Consider the following 20,527-nt stretch of genomic DNA (forward strand, 5'->3'; position numbering starts at 1 on the left):
TTTTTTTTCTCCCCCCCTCTGTCTCTTTCTTCAATATATGGGATAGGAGGATACTGACTAAGTCCGAGAGGAAGGAGGACAAAGAAAATTAGGTACAGGAAGGGTTTATATCCCTCTCGACAAGAAAACTTAAATATAGCTACCACTGCTTTGCGAGGAATAGTTTATGTCCAAACAGTGTTTTCCAGACAAGCTCTGTACTTTTTTGCCAACAGAATTAACTTTCAACTGAACGCAGTAGACAGTTAAACGCCAGTCGGCTCTGGGAACAGCTGTGAGTAGACAAGACCAGTTACTTATAAGGTACTGTTTTTCACTCATAGAAATCTCCAGGGTTCATTTGTTTTGGGGACAAGTATTCTGTGGACATTTGACCTTTTGTTTTTCCTCCCTCTTCACCTCGATTTGGAGAGAAAACATACTCTTTAAAATATGTTAGCTTTTGAGCTGTACTTATTGTTGCTATTGAAATTTGGAGCTAGTGAAGATGTTTTGTTTTGTTTTCAGGAACCAAATGGTGGTGCTGGTGGTTTTATCTTAAAGCTCAGGTTAGCTTTGTTCCTTTGTGGTATCTTGTCATGTATGGTTTTTGCGTTTTATTGTTTGTGTTGGAGAGAGAGAGAAATGCTTTCACGTTACAGAATGTACGGAATGTTCTGGACTGAGTGGGGAGAGGGAGGTTAAGGCATCTTCCTCCTGAAGCATAGAACCAATGAGGAGCCAGTGACACAGGAGGACCCCAAGAGAGTGACTCCAGGCACTTTAACAGATTCACTTGAGGCTCAGGAACCTCACCACAGCTGGGGGTTTTGCCTCCAGTTTGCTTCTATATCTAATTGTTAGTTTTAATCCTTCCTTCCCTTTATGCTCATTTACTTAAAAAAAATTTTGGTAAGCCTGCTTTTTGTTTAAATAAAGTTTATCTTAGTTTAAGCTCATCCACCTTAAAGAAGTAACATTCCTAAAAAGAGTGACATTTGCACTCTTGTGTCTACCCTCTATGTCAAAGAAGAGTGACTTCTTTACTTATTAGTGTGGGCAGTTTGCATATCTCTAATAACTTCCTTTCACCCTCAACCACCCCTTTATAAGTATTATTTATTTTGTTGTGCGAACAAGAAAACCAGAAAGAAAAAACTAGTTGATAAAAAATTATATCTGGAATAAGAGATGATAACTTTATCCGAGGGCCCAGGAGATTCTCTTGTGAGAAAAAGTGCATGTGGCAAAGGGCATAGACACAGTGACATCTATTTTGGGTGCTCAGGAGACTTTTGGTTTGTGTCCAAGTTTTCGGTTGTGTTCTGTAAGAGAGGTTGCCATGGAAGTGGTTCTGGAATAAGTAACACGTGACTGCATCTTATACAGAAAGTGCTGTTGGTTCTTCTTTTTATAAAGTTACCGGAGCTATGTGTCAAGGCATCAGTGACTAACCAAATCCCAAGGGGCAGATCTAATATCAATCAGGTATTAAGTATTTTATTTTAGTCCCATTCACACACATGCTCTTCACTTGCACACATAGCTGGGTAATAGCATAATCATGATTTGTAGAAAGGAGTTAGAAGAAAGGAAAAAAAACATTCATCTTCTAGTTTATGCAATTCTTTTATGCAGCAATTATGCTTTAGGAGAAAAATGAATGAGGCAAGGCTAATTTTCTCAATGATTTTTTGATTTCTTGAACTGCATTCTAACTTGCACGTTCTTTTAAGTTGAAAAATACTATACAGCAATTTTATAAGCCATGTACATTGAAGATAATAGCATAAATATATGACAATATGTAGTTTCTTATCTTCTAACACTTTCATGTTGTGCATTTCAGAGTAAAAAGAATCACTGATTTGTCAATGATCTTGATAATGATGGTATACACTTTTATTAATTCCACTTTTATAATTAATCCAGTTTGATTAATTAAACTGGATATATTAGATACATACATTAAGCTGTAAATTGAGTTTAGGGCAATTTTATATTCTAACTTTAATTAGAGTCTTTTGCTAATTACCTGACCATACAACTTTATTCAGAATTACATTGTGAGGACTTTGATGTTAAAGGCCCTTTTATGTTTAAGTTGTTTTTGTTTTTTTTTTAAATACAAGTTTTATACAGTCACTGTGGAAACTTTTCCTGAATGTTAAAGCATCTTGTGGTGTATATGACAAACTTTTCTGTTTGAAACAATGAATTCGGGACTGCCTTTTGTCTGCAGCAATGAATTTGGGCTATGCATATGTTTGGAAACTTTGTCTAAAAGTTGTCCAGCAATTTTGCTTATTTTTGCTCCCTACACCTTTCAATTAAATGGCATGACATTTGAAAATAAAATGTTATTCCAATTGAAACACAGCTTTTTAAAATTGAAAATATGCTATTTTACATCAGTGCAAATAAAGCTATTCTTCACTTGACTGACTCTCTCATTTTCATCAAAATTTAATTTTCATGTTCATACCTAAATAGGAAATTTGACATATTAACAGATGTACATTTTACCATGAGAACTAAACTTAAAATTCCTGAAAAGTCAATGTCATTTTGAATACACACTTAGACAGACTTCAATTCAGAAAGATACTTTTTTTAAACTGAAAGGGGAAGAAATCACTGAAATAAATTAATACAGGTTAGTGTTCACTGATACAACCTTATATGGTCCTTCTTAGCACAACCTTGTAAGAATTCTCCAAAAACCTCAAAATTCAGCCCATCGTAAACTAAATTTCGGTGAACAAGATTTATGTTTTCCAAGGAGCTGCCAATTTTAATACTATAGGTTGTGAGCAGGGGAGAGAAGCTATTGAGATTTCTGAAGTTGTTGAAGAGAAAAAGTGATCATTGCTTTGTTCTTATAAAAATGCACATTTAGTTCATTTTCAGTTACAACATCTCAGAAAAGATGCTCAAACCCACTCATTTATGTTCTTCTATATTGGCTTTTGTTTAATGTACTAAAGTGGTGCTTCTGAACAATTTAAGAGGTGACATGGTCAAAGAACAAAATTCTCTTTGTACACCTTAGTTATCTGATAACTGTTTGTTGAATGAATATTACTTCCTAAGCCTAAGTTAAAAGGGCATTAACAAATGATGACAAAACTGCTATGTTTTATTTCCTATTTTATTATTGGAGTATTTGTTACTGGCATATCAGTTTACTGCTGGGTCATGCTAAAACATGAACACTTCATTAAGCAAAGCCATTTGATAAATTATGAAATTGTTATTAGCAAACAAATAACTTGGAACTGTAAATTGCTATGAAGAAAAAGCATCTGCTAACTACAGTCAATAATTATTCAAAAAGTAGAGTTGAAGGACAAGAAGATTATCAACTGTTTTCCTTTACCCTTTTTTTTTTGTTTTATTTTGCTGTAAGCACTGTGAGAACTTTTTATACATCATTTAGAACACTTTGAAGTAAAGCAGTTGACAGCTGTGCATTATTACATTCTGTGGCTCTACTGTACATAATAGAACATGTCTTCCATTTTTGGGAACCTACATTGTTTCTTTTGTGAATGAAATTAGGCTAAGCATGTGATTGTACATGTGATTTTTGCTCATTTGATTATTTTAGAACTGTAATGACTTAGAAATTAGCAAATCTTGGTATTTTTTTTTACAGAGTACATAACTAAGTCAAGAAATATTACTCATCTAGAACTTTGGCTACCAAACTTTCAGTCTAATTTCTAAATTCATCCAGAAAAGGTAATGACTGGGTAATGGATTTATTCAGGGGCGGAAAGTAGAAGCCTAATTTCCTTCTGTCTGAGTAAGAGCTCAACCATGTACCCTATTCTCTGAAAATCCCCAGGGAATGGAAGGGTTCTCATACTCAAGAAAGCAGTCACGAGCCCACGCCAGAACTCTTTAATGCTCAAGGAGTGATAAACATATAATAGCCATGGGAACATTTTAAAATAGCTGTCATTTTGTTAATGAGTACTTGCTAAAGCATTTCCTGGGCCACTGGCGTTTATGGAACTTTTAAACAAAATATTTATGAAGATGGAACCGGGACTTGCTTCATAAATTATGTCCTTTTACTTGCACCTTAGCTTTTCCTGAGTGCACAGCGGATGTTCAGGCCTCTGCTACCCTAAACAAACAAACACTCAACTTTCTACCACATTCGCTCTTCCTGGTGCCAAGAAAAATACCTATTTGCTATCTCTGCTTCTTTGCGGCTAACTCCCTACCCCTTTGCAGTCTGGAATTGGTTTCTACCACCGTAGTGAAATGACCTCTCAGGCGTTGCTCATGATGGCTGAATTAACAGCTAAATCCAAACTGCCTTTTGTCCCTGTCTCCACCTTCTGCTCTTTCTGCCATTTGCACTGCCTACTATCATGCTCTTCTTGTAATAGTTCTGTTTTTTGATGTTTGGAATCTTGTACTAGCCTATACCTCTTCCCCTCTCTGGGGCTTTTTTTTTTTTTTTTCCTTCCCTCTCTTTTGAGGGCTTCCCACCTTCTTGATTTGAGTGTCTGTGTTTGTTTTGTTTTTTTCATTCGTTTTTCTTCCTCTGCAAATTTCATCCAGTCTCATGGTTTCAATCTAAAGCCCAATCTAGATCTCTGGTCAGCAAGTCTGCTTCTAACTTTCCTGTGAGTTACAACAGTTTATACAACCAGGTGCCAATGATTGTAGAATTTTGGAAACTATATTCCTGGCATTTTTTTTTCTCTTTATCTCTATGGCCAGCATCTTGCTCAGAATTTAATTATCTCGTGTTTTAATTGCATAAGTATAAATGGGAAGTTGCATAAATCATACAATAGGGAAATTGCACGAGATGTTAAAGATCTTGTAATTAAGACCCCACATATTTCAAATGACCCAAACAGTCCAAACTAAGTTAAGTGACTTATGAAGAATCATACAACAACTCTAGATGTGTGTTCTCCGTAAGAACCTTGCAGTCGTACTAGCAACCTCTTGCAATATTAATTGCATTGCGTAGCCTCAAACTCACGACAGGAGTAAACTGGAGCCTTCTCTTTCCTTCTGCTTCTGTCTTGCAGTGGCAGCATGAATTTTTGGAATCCAGTCTGTGTCGTAGAGATCCATCCACTTTTGCTGGGGGAAGCCAAGGCTTTCTAGACTCTGACCTTCCTCAGCTCTTGAAATGGGAATTAGTGGCATACATAAAAAAATGGTACAATGAAATATATATGAATCATCCCCAAAGTGCAGCTCCCAATGCTCCACAGCATGCTTTAAAGTCAAGTAAATCTTTGTGTCAGAAATATACTTGTACCTTTCAAAAATTATTGATGTTATGTTATAGCAGTTTTCTGATATGCAGTGCTGTATCCCTTATGGAGACACACACACAGCTCCCCCATCATCCTGCTGTAGCTTTCTGCAGCTTTGGTTTTAAACTTCTTACTGGCTGGTCCATTTTCCTAGCTCAGTTCGACTGCAAGCTCTTATATAGAGTAGGGGCTTTGTGTTATGTCTTTGTGTGACCAGGGCTTAGCACAGCACTTAACACGTGATTCCCAAATGTGGGGGTCTAGTATTGCTCTAGTCTTCTTGTTACAAAGGAGCACGTACCTGTCTGAGGCATTTTCACACGAGGGTGCGTTGAAGGATGGGCCAGTTTATCCCAGTAGACACCTGGCCAGTCACCTGGAGAGTAAAGAGGCACGAGGCAGGAGGGCGTGAGTTTCCTTCTGTTCCCTTTGGGTAAAATATTTCAGGGTTTTGCTCCCTCTATATTTTATTTCTTATTTGCTCAGATTTCATAGTAAAGCAGATGACCCTTCAGGTGACTCATTAAACTTTGTCTATCTTAGATTCTTCACCATTTGTTGGCATCTCAGCAGTCCCTTCACGTGATGGAGATTTGAACTAAATGCTGACACTTGAGAAATACTTTTGAGATGTGAACTCATGAGCTACCTCCTCGCATTTGGCTTTGCTCAAATCCCATCTAGTTTATGACAAATATTGCCTAAGGAAAGGGATAATTCAGAAAAGGCATTTTGGATATTTTTGTTTGCAACAGCTTTTGACTTTCAAAAAGCTAACCCAGTAAGGCATCAGAATTCAAAATTCAAACTATAACAGCAACAATAACAACAAAATAAAACAGATCTCTTTATCCCATCCCTAAAAGCAGATAATAATTCTCATGGTAGTGGAGCCAAAGGGGAAAATCGGAGACGAGGAAAAGAGACCTCAGCTGCTTGAGGGACGGATGGTGGGATTCTGAGTGGGGGCTCTGTGTTCTGCCACGTCACCCCCCCCATCCGTGAGCCGGGTACGTGGGGGACAGAACTGCAAACCCAGGTCAGATTGGGCAAATCTCAGAGCAGAGGAACGTGTGAATCATTTCCTGTGTAGAGCGCATGGAGGCTGTAAAACTAGAATCACTTTTTTTCTTTTAGTGTTCTGCATAGTGCCAGGTCATTAGAAATGGGTTTCTAAGCAAACACGTCCAAAACAGCCTCCCAGGTATCCCCATGCCCTGAGTGTAACCAAGGAGGAGCAAGTGGAGCCAGACGTGGAGAGAGAAACCCACAGCTCACCATGAGGTCTGTGGACTTAATCCAGGAACAGACAGGGGTGAGGAAACCAGCATCTCAGAGATGCCCACGTTTGCAGAGAATGATGAACATGCACCAGATTCCCGCTCTCTGCCGACCAGGACGTGGAACCCTGCATGTTCCTGACATCAGATGATGCCAAGGAAAGTGGGGACCCCAGATTAACCAAGATTAAGTTTCAGCCACCTGGCAGCATAAAAAAATAAGGTACTTAGATCTTATACACCTGATTTTGTAGACCAACATCCATTCCTTCTGCATAAATCATATATTTTTTAACTTAAACCAATTATTTTTAGCTGTGTATTTTGCTATAGAAAACTCTGCTGTGGAAATAATGGTTTACAATCTTATCAAAAGTCTAAAATGTACTGTTCTTCTTTGAGGTTGGAGGATTTCAAGGCTGGAAAGACAAAGTGTAAGATTTGACCTGATTATGTCTTGAGCATAGAGGTGAGAGGATGAGGGAATGAAAGAAGTAATCCTAGAGGAGAATCTCCACTCTAGACAGCTTAATAGAGCTTCAGATTTCAGTTTGCATTTCATCTAAATTCTGATCTCTAAGGATCACAAGCGTTTATTATCTTTTGAACTCCTTACCAATGTTATCTTAAGTGATAAAAAGCAAATGCTGAAATTTTGGCAAATTGCTGGTAAGAGGATTGTTGCTTGGCTAAAAGTGCCTTATAAAGCGAGCCCATGCCCGTAATGAGTGGTCTTTACGCAAGTTCTTAAGCATAGCTAAGCTGCCCCAAAAGTAACATCTGCTCCAAGCTGTGAGCTCCATAGAGATCAAGACAGAAAGGAAAAATCACTTCTGGTTTCCTGAGGGTGTGGCATAATAAGAAATATATATTTGGTCTTTGTCCTCTGTTCCTGGGACACAACTCCTAAAACTCTTGAAATCTCTGGAATGATAATTGTGTCTTTTGCATACTAATGAGATGACTGGTAGCCGGGGTCCCCAGATACCTTCAGCGTTGGGTCTGGGCTCCAGAAAGACCAAGGCTTGATTAAGAGGGTTGGAACCTTCAGCCCTGACCCTCACCCTCTGGGGAGGGGAGAGAGGCTGAAGGTTGAGTTAATTACCAATGGTAGATAACCTAATCGATCATGCCTGTGTAATTAAACACCCATAAAATCCCTAAAAAGATGGGGTTTGAAGAACTTTGGGGTTGGTGAACACATCAAGGTGCATGCCCAGAGTTGGCTCGGAAACTCTGCAGAGAATAAAAACATAGGCAATGCTAAACAGGCCCCTTTCCTTTTTCTTTTATTTTTCAGGAAAATCAGTCAGCAGATTGGCTGGAGTTCAGGGATAGGACTCTTTGAGACTGAAATGGTAACCAAGATACAGGCTCATTGAGCAAACAGGTATTAGATATTAGGTAGAAACTAAGACACCAAAAGAGCAAAAACTCAGCTTACAATAGGAGAACTAAAAATCTGATGCTACAGAGTGTGCAGCAAAGCTAAGTTAGCAGTGAGAGCCCAAAAGTCGCAGAGAGGAGCCAACTGGTATTGGGAATTGGAGAAAACCAGGTATTCTGCAGGGCTGTGCCTGCTCTGGACTTTTGACATTCATGCTAGGCGACCGGAAGTTCTTAGGGAAATGGGGAAGCTAATGCCAACCATTCAGGGCTTTCCCTGGAGATGCAGTTGCTGGAGATTATGATTGGCCTCCCTGAGAGGCCGTGTTAAAGATACATCAGAATCCCTTGAGACGTCCTATTCACCCGTTAGTGTGGTATCAGCTCTTCTGAGACTACTGGATTCTTGTATCTCTTTGTTTTAAGATCTCAGTTAGAATATTATATTTTCATTGCCTGAGTTTCTGGCCTGTCTTCTAATGCCTTGATTTCAAATTCGCTTTTCTCTTTTCCTCTCTCAATAAATCTGTGCATATTAGATTTTTTTTTATTAGATGCAAAAATCACCTGAAGAACTTAAAATGCAGATTTCTGGGCCCTACGCCCAGAGTGTCTGATGCAGTTAATCTGGTACAAGGCCCCAGAATATACATTTTCACAAAAACTCCAGGTGATTATGATGCAGATGGTCCATGCACCACACTTTGGGAAGTGCTGCTTTCAGTCATCTAAACGCTTTGGGAAATTGGACAATTTGCTGGCCACACTACATCTCTCAGACTGCCTCCTGCTCCGCAGGTAGCAGCACGAATCATTCTTTTTCACGCCATATATCTTGATTTGAAGCTATGAAAATGGCCCCCATAACTATATCCCTGGCCAACACATTGAAAATTTCAGGATACAATTCAGAATTCAAGATTGGTTGTGTTGTTGGCCGTCTTTAGTTTTATTGTATCTACAATTTTAAGGGCAATTTATTTTTTATTGAAATTTAGACCCATCGTGAGATATGAAAATGTTTTCAATTTATACCTAACATAAAGATTGTATCTTTTTGCTCTTCGCAGAGTGAAATCTCTCTCCTAATTTATTAAAGAACTATTCTTTCAACCACAAGCATTCAGACAGCTGCAGACTCTTGGTAGGAGTTAAAAAGGAGTATTTGGGATATTTACAGCGTCTCTGTTAGAACTGGAAGCTGGGCAACAAGTAGTCATCCCATATGGGAAAGATTTACATTGCCTGAGCGGGCTCAAGTTTGATGTAGTATAAATGGTATTTTCAAGCACTCCAGCTCCGTAGATTTTCCGTGGCTTTAGTATATGCTCTTGTCTCTGCTGAGAAATATGTTAGTCTGGGGAATATTGAATAAGCATTCTTCCAGGCCCTGTAGTCATAGCCTTTGTTTTCAGCCAAGTTGAGTGTGACTGTTTCACATATGATTTTGCTCTCTGGAAAAAATGAAAACCTGGTCTAAAAATAAACACGTGAAGCATTTAACCATTAATCAGTAAATATTTGTTGTTTCTAAGGTCTGTAAGAACCACAGAGCCAGGCTTATGCAGCATAGTGAGAGTCCAATGCTAGTCAAAACTGTTGTGTGCTTACCCTTTTAAACCAACAAAGGAATAAGGAAACAGAGAAAGGAAGGAACCCCATGAAATAAAGTATAAGGGCAATTGTCTGACAAGCCGGTAGGATTAGAACTAAATGTCCATATTTTAGGAATCTCTGCAGACCTCTTAAATTTTTGTTTTTCATAATGACCTTATCATCACTGTGCTCATTGTTGTAAATTTTGCAGTTGTACCATAGATAGAGTAGGGAGGCATACTTAATGGTAAAGATAGGGGGCACTAATGTCAAATATTGCTCTCTCAGTGATTAATATTTGAGAAGTGACACCAGAAAAGAAATGATGTGTTAACATCCTGAGATAGTCGTGAATTGTGATCACCAACTATTTTCACCTCTCTGCTCTCCAGGCACATTCTCTTATGTGCATATTCTCCCCTCCCTTGAAGTTAGTCATGGTCGTGTAACTTGCTTTGGCCGATGCAAAATGAACACACGTGATGGGTCCCACTTCCAAGTGGAAGTTTCCGGTGCCCCTGTTGGGGTCCTTCATGTGCCTTCCCACTGTGCTGCGGTCCTGGAAGCTCGTATCGGGGTGCTTGGGTGACTGTGGTGAGCTGAGGCCTTGTTGACCCTCATTGGACCAGTGGTGTAGGGTCGGAAACAATCTTGGTTATGGAATTGTGTGTTAGAACGGCATGATTTAGAGTATCTCAACTAGTACAAATGCAGACATGAAGGCAAGAAAACATTTCAAATGTTTTGATAGAAAATGGGAATTTCCCAAGTAAAGGTGGAGGTCATCAAAGTGCAATTGTGCATTGTGTGTTCCTTAACGGAGCTCAAGAGCCAGCCTACTGAAAAGAATTGTGCTTGTTAGTGTAATTGTGGGGTCAGGTTTGAGTTGTAAGGAGCTAAAATGTGGTACTGAAAAATTCACGTTTACATCTATGCAAAGAGCAGAAATAGACAACAAAGCTGTCAATCATGACATGTGAAAATTGAGAATGGGAATAAATGGGATAGAAATTCCACTTTTCCCTTTAACAGTTCAAGCTTTTTTTTTTTGAATGAGCTTGAAACAGTTTTATAATTAAAAATACAAATATGGGAAAATTTAATGCTACATTCCAATAAAAATCTAAAGTTTTGACCGCTTTCAAAACTATATTTCAGATAAACCATGATTGTCAGGATTAAGAGAATTGAGCGTATGTTGGTCCTGAAGGAACATTCTCAAATCAAGGACAGGCAGGAAACAGGAATCACATATGTGACCTGAATAAAAGCCACGCCACACATAGTCTACTCATAGCATCAACTGCTTTAAAGGACATGGCCCAGTAACCATAAATATTTTTTTAATCCAATGAAGTCTTTGAAGGATGTACAGTATGTTTCAGTTCTTAATATATTGCAATATCTCTTAACATTCTCTCACTTCTTGCAATGGTCCCAAAAACCCATCTGAACCCTCAACAAAACTTTTTTTTTGGTCTGAAATCCAGCCCACAGTCCCTCCTTTTCCTCTTTTTTTTTTTAACTACTTCTTTCTACTTCAAACAGTTTCTCTCCTTGGTTGCCTCTGTTCTGTCTGCCCACTGTTTCAATTTGGCTTTATTTTCTCAGGAAATGCCTGCTCCCGACGAGCTAGGATATTTCCTGTTTTAGAAATCCAAGATCATCAAGTTGATTTATTGTAGCACGGCTTGAAGCTCTGTCAGACCTCGTTGTCATGCATCACTGAAGTACATCAACAAATTGCACCCATCAACTAATATGTGGACTTGTTTTAACTCCTTGTCATTATTTAATTAGGCTCAAAAATGTCATTGTATGTAGGGAACCCATTGTGTTACACTACTGAAGAAATTCTTGTTGAAATTGGGTAATATTTTTTCTGGCATCATAAATTAAAGACAATAAGATAAACAGAGAGTTGACAGGCAGGAAAGAAGCAGAGTTAGCTCCCAGTTATATAACACCAATAAATTTTTAAAAAATGAAATTTTGTGTTAGCAGGAAGTCATAAATGTGACAGCATACACCATTCGCTACCCTGTACTTGTAGGAACGTGGAAGAGTACAGCATTTATTTGCTTTAAATTTGTCTAAATAGTACGTTGAATGCCCACATTTGAGTCTGAAATATCTCTAAAATATATATTTCAAGAAACTTTGAATTGCTTATTTACAATAAGCTTCTGTGATGAGTAATCCTTAAGGAAGAAGAGCTGAGCATGTCTTCTGTCTCTAGACCTTAAAAGATTTTTTTTTTTGTTAGAGATGTATGCTTTGATTTCTGGACATGGTTCTGAAATATTGGGGCTGGGAGGTTCCTAAACCCCCAAAACATAGCTCAAAAAAAAAAATAAAAATGGGGTTAGTAAACATTTTAAACCTGATTTCCCACAGACTATTCAAAGGGTAGGATAATCCCTCCTCTTTTAGTTCTATTTATGGCACCTGGCAAATTCTGCCATCATATTTTATTTTTAAACATGCCTTCAAAGTTTTAAAACGATGACCCTCAATTTGTATACACGCTTTTTAAAAAATCTCAGACAAAATATGTGAGGGAGTGAGATTAGGGTATTTCCTGTTACAAAAATAGAATGTTCTTATGAGCAGCCCTCAACCTTTTTGGCACCAGGGACTGGTTTCATGGAAGACAATTTTTCCATGCATGGGGGTGTGGGGGCGGTTTGGGACAAATTCTCATAAGGAGTGTGCAACCTAGGTCCCTCGCATGTGCGGTTTACAGCAGGGCTTGTGCTCCTGTGAGAATCTAATGCTGCTGCTGATCTGGCGGGAGGTGGAGCTCAGGCAATGATGCGAGTGACGGGGAGCAGCTGTAAATGCAGATGAAGCTTTGTTTGCTCACCTGCCACTCACCTCCTGCTGTGTCCTCTGCCTGGGAATTGGGGACCGCAGCTAAAGAAAATATGAACGACACACATATTAAGTATGTTTTCTTTGATCTTTATCCACTATTCATGGACCACTAGGTGTTGCCTAAAACACACACTCACACACAAGAAGCAGTGCCTTCTTTTTGAGAATTTATGTTTCACTGTAAGCCTGTGTAAGAACAGGAAACAGCAAAATGATGGGTGTATAAACAAGACGACTTCGAAGAAAATTTATTTAGCTTTCCACCTGAGAAGAAAATGTTGTGATTTATTTAACAGTGTGAAGCAATGAGCAAAAGGATTTATCATAAAACTCTTGCTATGTTCTGTTGGGAACAGTATTTCTCATGCTTGGGGGAAAAGTCATGTCCAATAGCTTAATCAAACAATCTGAATGTATATCCTAGAGAGGGCATAAAACCATACATTCTGGAACTTGGAGGGGAAAAATCCTTTGTACTATGTTTTCAACAGAAATGTCTCTTTTCTGCTACCATCTCTACTGTTTCTGAGAGTTCTTTGAGACTCCTGGAAGTAGCTGCCTTAGCCTTTATAATGCAGTGTACATCTGTGCAGAGGATTATCTGACATCTATTGAAATAATGAAGTGGTAAAGTGAAATAGAGATATTATGTGCCCCTGAAAATTATGTCACTGATGTTTTCAGTTGCCTTTTTGTAATGGTACAAAGCCAGTAACATAACATAGTCAATAAGGTACAAAGGGAGAAAGAATAATCCCTAAATATAATTGTAGTATATGATGCTTTTAAAATAGGCTTTCATCTTCAGAATGCTATTGCAGATTCTTTTATTTAAGCCTTATCTTGACCCTTTTAGAAAAATTCGATCGTGTGCTGTTTTGAACGGGCAACACCGAGCCTGTACCGTGCAGACTCTGTTTCGTCTGTGCTGCTTCGGTGATGTTTTCTGCAGCCGATGAGATAAAAGTCCACCCTTATGCACCTCTGCAGTCATGCCCTGCACACAGCAGCCTGAGAGATGTGATGATGGGGAAAGGGAACAAAGCTTAATCAGCCAAAGATCCTTTACAAAGGTGGCAGGTAATATCCAGTGGCAAGGAAGCCCCACCAGGTAAACAGAAGAATATTACCCCAACCACCCGATTTCTTCCATTCTAGGTTATAGTTTTTCATACTTTAATATTTTTGAAATTGGCATCTGTCTCAGAATTGATGTATATACCAACACAGAAATTTACACAAAGTCCATACAAAGGAACCCATGTTACCCCAGAGGCAAGAAAATATAGTAATAATCTAATCAACTTTTCTTCATCATTCTCTCTGTGTTGGCTTTATTTTCTCCTGTTCTTCTCCCACTGAAAGGCAACATGGATTATTGGAAAGACTACGGGTTGCAGATTCCAACAAATTAACATCGATGCTCTGTTTGTTTGGGTTTCAGTCAATAACTCTTTAAGTTTAAAAGTATTTATTGATCTGACTTTTTGGCAGATTTTACCTAGAATATTTCTGCTTGTTGTTCTCTTAATTGGAAATGTGTAGATAGGCAACAATTATTAAACATTTGTATCCAAATTGCAAGAGTCTTTCCTGTTTTTTGCAATCAGAATCTGAAACAAGGCTATTTGTATATTATTGTCTCACGTGGAGAGTATCAGATGCTAAATACTTTAGTGTCTCTTGGCAACAGCTCTTCCTCATCTTTATGACAGGTCTTGTACTTATATCATCAGTTACAATCATTGCAATAAATATATCCTAAAATATATCTTATGTAAGATTTAGATATAAAATTCTATATAAAACAAGATTTTTATGAATCACTAAAAAAACACAGTATTAACTGAAAGGATATCATTTATCTTCTTTTTAAGAGAGCAAGGTAATACTACCAAACAGTGTGTAAGCGAATGTGATTTATTTAAAAGAAATACATTTGGAACAGGCAGCCTCAGAAATAATAAATCAAATGACTAGGTCAGATAAAGATGTTTTTACTGTTTTATGTCACATCACGAATCGATGGATTTCTTAGAGACCTCAATTAATTCATTTTAAAAAGATGTTTCATGTGTACAAGGCTTTCTGTTTTTCAAAATATTTTACTGGCTTTTGTTCTAATGAAAGCTTTCTCTTCTAACCTTTTCTTGGGTTTTTCCCCTTGCAGACATTAGCTATGAATAGTGTTCTGAAATTGCCAAAGAACAGACAATATTCAAATAGACACAAAACGCCCCATCTGTAATTTTTAGTTCAAGGATCCATGGAGTTTTGGAGGTGGGACAAGGTACCCACCATGGCTTTTGTTGCTTCTGTATGTGTGTGTTAATCAGTGGCTTCTTGCCATTTCTTTGCCTTTGATCTCTGGTTACAGTAGGCTGCCATCTTAGTTGTAGATGCATGCTGACAAAACAAGGACAAAGGTATGAGATAAAAGTTTATTTGAGCTGCAAATTTATAGCAAACATGAATGCAGGTTGATTAGGGAGCCTGTGGTGAGACTTACAGAGGAGTCACATAAAATATATATCATCTTAATACTTTCGTATTGGAAACTGGCTGCCGGAATGCCTTCGTCCCTGATTATTGCTCTCACAGTAGATGACTTTGACCAAGAATCTTGCTGTTCCTCCTGCCAACACCACCCCTTCCCCTTCCCTCTTTTTGAAAAGCAGTAAAGGCAAAGGTGATATTCAGGTCCTATAGGAGTGAGCGTGGCTGAAAATGGAACAGTGCTTCCAAGCACAGGCAGGGTGATTATCCAGCCGCTTTGGTAAATTTACCGACATCTGTTCTGGAGTCATTTTTGCTGCACAAATCTGCCATTAACAAACGGTAAGGACTTTAATTAACTCAACATACCAAGGAGTGAAACTCTGATAAAATGGCACCATCTGGAATAGAAAGATGTAGAATTTTCTGCTCAGCTGTGTTGATTAGGGATTATATTAAAATTTTGTCTTGATCCCAAATGATTCCCCTGATATTGGAGGGCCCTTTTTTTTTTTTTTTTTTTTTAGTAGCAAAAGCTTTCTGATTTGAAAGACTTTGCTCAGGTGTGCCGCAGCATTAAAATGTAAATTTCCCGAGCTTCGGATTTTTTCCTTTGCCCTTTTGTTAATGCTCCATTAGCGCTCATTAACTTTTATGCTCCACAAAGAATGATGCTGATCGACTTTGAGCTTCCAGAAGAGGTCAGCCAGAACCATAGTGGGGTCTAAACCCTTGACAATTGTTCTAACAAACCTCTTTGGGAATTTAATGTAAAGTCAGATGGCTCCCTAGAAAAATTCACTTGTGTACATAATCACAGAATTTTGGATAGGATTTCAGAGCTTCCTAGCCTCTCAGAGGTGTGGATCCCAGATTAAGTATCTCTTAATTGCCTCTTATACATACAGCATGGTATCCCTTTCATTCCAGCTGCCTGCTCCATTCTACAGCCCCATTTGACCCAATTTTTAAAGTTTTTCAGCAAACGTGAACTTTGGATTTACAAAACTAAACTTTGTCCCAGTATGGTTCAGTCTAATGGTTCCCAATTGAATATCTTCAACGCCTGACTTAAAGGAGTGAAAAATTTAAACAGTTGCAAGTCGCCAAGCTTGGCTTCCACTGATTTAAGACCTAAGGTGTGTGTGTGTGGAGGGGTTTTTGAAGTGGATTCTAAGGGAAGGTACATCTAGGGGAATCGATCACATGCTTCATAGAAGGACACAATGCTTTCTACCACTGAAGTTCGCTGTAGCTTAGTTTGTGTAGCAGGGTCATTGCTGAACATGCGTTGTTTGGCAATAGTATTTGACAGTCATGAATTACGTGGCCTAAGTTATATATTTTACTTCTAAAGCATTTCAGAGAAGGCTTTAAGAAACAGTCCCAATGTGCCAGCTGGACATGACATATTCATGCATGTGTAACAGTTGTTCCCTGTGACAGTGATTTTCTTTTAATTGGGGATCGGATTAGGAATGTGGGAGGATAATGTTGCTACAATTATGTGATCTGATGTAAGAGTTAATAAATACTTTTATCAGCTCTCTCATTAAATTATCATTTTCTTAAATTCACTTGAGTGATTTCTAGTTTTAATTTTCCACTTGTAAAATGAGAATTCCAATGTAATTCAGAAATTAGGTAATTAAGAGAAAGCTTAGGATTGTCCCAAAATATGTAGCTTTTCCTACATGTGGCTTTTCCCCATTCTGTTGACATCAATCTGAGTAAGTCTTGCATTTTTCAACGGTAGAGAAAAAAGCAAAAATTGACACACTTTTTAACTTAACGGAAGACCTATATTATACTGTTCTGAAATAACTATATTTGCATTTGTAACCAAATCAGAAGTACCCAGTGTCACAAAGATGTTTCCAACTAATGCTAGTGTCTTAAGTTGGAAAGCCCTTTGGTATTTGTAAAATTGTGTGTCTGTAACAGTATAATGTTTACTCCCCTCCTGATCCAATGCCAAACAATTCCATTGTTTTTCTCATGTTCTTAAAAATCAAACCCTGAAATCCAAGTCACCAAGATGTCGAATAAATAAATTTTATTTATTGTGTTAAACTTTCATAGGGGAGATTCTCAGGTCTCCAGCCCATACCAGGCTGAAATGATTAATGCCCGAGACACTTAGTGTTCTGATGTGGATGGTTCTGCTGCTTCTGTGCCAAGATCATTCTGGGCTTTGGGTCCATGTCCAACCCTAGAGCCCAGGAGCCTAGAGGCTGGCTCCAGGGATGCACCATGCCACCGTTCTCCTACAGGTCCTCTAATCTCCATGGAGTACTTTAAGAGCCACTGTTCCAAGAACCTGCCAAAGCTTCCACGACTTCCCAGTCTTGAGGGATGTGTTTTCTTACCCTGAGGTCAGCAACTCTGTTCCCTCTCCCTCTAAGCTCTTCCCTTTATCTCCATATACCCCTTTCCCCCAAGCAGTTTTCCCTCCCTTAGCCTTTATAAACCCAATGTTGACCTGTCTTTCTTGGGAGAAGAAATTTTCCTTACTAACTCACCCTAAAACATATTTTTATTTACTTGTTCTGGCAGATTTACGTAGTTGTTTGTTGCTTCTTATAATGACAGAAACCAGCTGTTCCAGCATTCTTGTATTTTTCTCCCAGTTCCAAAAATATGCTTTTTATTTCATTGGGATCCTTTAAGGAAATTGTGTAGCAGGGGATCAATATAAAGCAATATTCTCAATGTTAAGTCCTAGGCATTTTTAGATTTAGCCATTCTAACTCGGTATCTAGGCAGGTGTTAACTTTTCAACTCCCAGCAGGACTGCTTGGTAAATTATCTTCATTTCAACTGCACTAATCATTCTGAAACTTTAACCTTTTTTTGGCTCATTGTGAATCCTTCAGTCATTTATTCTCTCCAGTCCTCCTTAAATTGCCTTGGGCAGACATATTTTGTTTGAGTTTCTTCAGATTAAGAAAGAATTACACTATCAATTGCCACCCTTCCTTAGCCTGTCCCAGGGAGGAGTGATCTGAAGGCTGGATTTGCAGACATTCTAAGGTATTACCTCTACTCCTTCTCTTCTCTCTCTCTGCTCTTCATAGGGTATTCCTAACAGTCATCGGAGAGATTGAAGACCAAAAGAAATTATCCAGATTCTAGAATTAAAGTTGGCCCTGATGCAACAGCTCTCTCAGGCCTGTTTTGAGATGTTAAATGACAGCTTTCATTCCTGTTCTGTCATCTAAATGTCCATGTGGCAGTAATTATCTGCTTCAGTTATGAAAGAAAAAGACCCAAAAGGAGGAGCAACTCAGTAAAAATTCAAAAAAAAACATGTTTTCTTTGATGAGCGAAGGTAGGAGATTTTAGAAGAGTAATAATCTAGGAGCAGAAAACAAGCTCTTCTTTACATATGAACTGGACTGTGACTTCGTAGAAGGCCTAGGAAGGGTCATTGCAGCAGCATTCGCACAATTCCTCCCACCTTTCCTCAGGTATAAGTAGCTGCTATAAGCCTTGGCTAGAAAATCATTACCCACATTCTGTTAAAGTTTTTAGTAAACAAAGAGAGATGCCAACCTCAGGGTCAACTGGTTAAGGACAGAAGGAAGGACTTTCTATTAATAAAAATACAAACAAGATCAAAGACATTTTCTCTAGTCATCACTATAAACATTTGTTAACGTATATCTAGCCACCACTGTTGACATTATTAACAGTTTGGGGGTTCTGTATTAGGTACTAAAAAGAGCTGTTAATTAAAAAATAAGTAAAGCCTTCCATGGGAATAGAGGTAAGAATAAAAATACGGTATAAAATTAAAAAAATAAATACATCTATCTATAGACATTCATATTTCAAGGTGTTAATGGCAGAGTTAGTAAATGAATTATTCATATGATTAATCAAATAAGTATTCTAAATAAGACAGGAAATTGCCTTATTCCGTTCAAGACACAGTTACTCCCTAAATGTTACAATGCAACCAACCGTATTTATACAGGTAAAAGTTTATTTAACATTCTTTAGCACCTACTCTTTTTTTTTTTTCTCAGATATAGAATCTACTTCAGGACGTTTAGTGCTTAGTTCTAACATGTTTTATTGTTTTGTAAAGTTCCTGGCTCACACACAGAACATTCTGGTGAGGCAACCTTGGAAGGTAAAGGAAGCTTAGTGGAGTGGACAGGACGAGGCTTTCTAGATCAGAGGAGTGAAGCATGGCAGAAGGGCATCGGCTGTTCGGGATGGGGGCAGATACCAAGAGCAGACAAGGAGTGGGGAATGTGTGTGCCCAATTAAGGGATTTCTGTTTCGCTTGTTTCCCTGTATTCTACGCCAGCATGAAGTCCTCCAAAGGTACACTTGAATGCGCATGGTCTTCAGAGTCAAATCCTGATTTCCTCACCTGCCTGGCACATAATTTGGGGCAAGCCACTTACAATTTTGAAACTTAATTTCCTCATCTGTAACATGACACTATAAAACTGTAACATGAGATTCTATCGGGGATATTGGGAGGATGATAAAAATGTATTCAAAGTCATCGGAACATAACCAATGCTCAATAAATGGTAGATATTCCTGAGGCTTCCTTTTAAAACATTTCAGCCTTGCTTTTCATGTAAGTGAATTTACCAATTTTGTTGGACAGTATCTCCTTCATCTTTAATTTTTGGCTCAAAAAAAGCTGTGTGAAGTTGAGAAACACCCTTAACTTTTATATGATTCTGTTTCTTCACATGTGAAATAGCAGAGGTAATATCTTGGGTGACGGTAGAGCTCTGCGAGGCCATGAGTCCAATAATACGTGTTCCAGTTTGTTCTTGATCATAATTGAAGCAAAGTACAGTTATACACATCAATGTGCTTCATCACACAGCATAATGCAGTTGTCAGATGCGTAGATGCTGCGTGACTGCTCACAGTTCTTCCACTTAGTGTGGCTGAATGATCTTGGGCAAGTCACTGAGTTGTTCTGTGCCACAGTGTCATTTTCTGGACTTCCTTTGTACCATTACATTTTCCAATAGTATTATAGAAAACATTTTTTGTCCTCAAACTTCTGTTGTCTCATCTATTCTATTGGTGCTCTACTTTCCCAATGTAATAAATAGTTCTAACGAAAAAATTAAATTGTTTTATTACCACAAGCTATCTTAACGTCAACACTTCATTTCTAACCACAGTCAAACAGAACTGTTTTTACAATGTTGTTTCTTTGTTATTTTTAGAGCTATAAAATTATTAAACAAATGCTCACTAGAAATGAGCAACTAAACAACTAAATGTTATTTAAAGTTATTAAAACAGAGAAGATAGTATGAAGGCAACACATTCATTAATCAAAACACTTTCAGCATTTACTCGGTGGTTTTATTTTTCATGGGTGAATTAAAAGCTCATGGCACATAGTACCTATACAGACATTGCCATATTCATGAAAGGTTTGGAATATTTCTCTTCAAATGTTAAGGATTAACCATAGTTAACAGGAAAAAAATATAATTCAGTCAATATTTTTAACTTACTAACGAGATAGGGATTTGAACTCCATGGCTACTGGTACCTTTTCTAAAGCTGAAGTCCTGTGATTTTTATGTGTTCCTTGAGAAGTTTACAAGCTATTAAAAATGGCAGCCT

At 38.1% G+C, this 20,527-nt stretch overlaps 1 protein-coding gene across 2 annotated transcripts in view; it reads left to right on the top strand.

The window, feature by feature from the left end:
• The window catches only part of ARHGAP24 (Rho GTPase activating protein 24), a 289,475-nt gene that overhangs the window by 158,783 nt on the left and 110,165 nt on the right, over window positions 1–20,527 (top strand). The window contains exon 1 of one of the 2 annotated variants that reach the window (XM_045536757.1): window positions 24–303. The exons of the other annotated variant lie outside the window; for it this stretch is intronic. The gene's annotated coding sequence lies outside the window, so the exon portion shown is untranslated. Of the gene's footprint in view, window positions 1–23; window positions 304–20,527 lie in introns of those variants that run through there. 2 annotated transcript variants of the gene reach the window in all.

This window comes from Lemur catta, chromosome 24, assembly GCF_020740605.2.
Source record: "Lemur catta isolate mLemCat1 chromosome 24, mLemCat1.pri, whole genome shotgun sequence".
NCBI classification, from domain to species: domain Eukaryota; kingdom Metazoa; phylum Chordata; class Mammalia; order Primates; family Lemuridae; genus Lemur; species Lemur catta.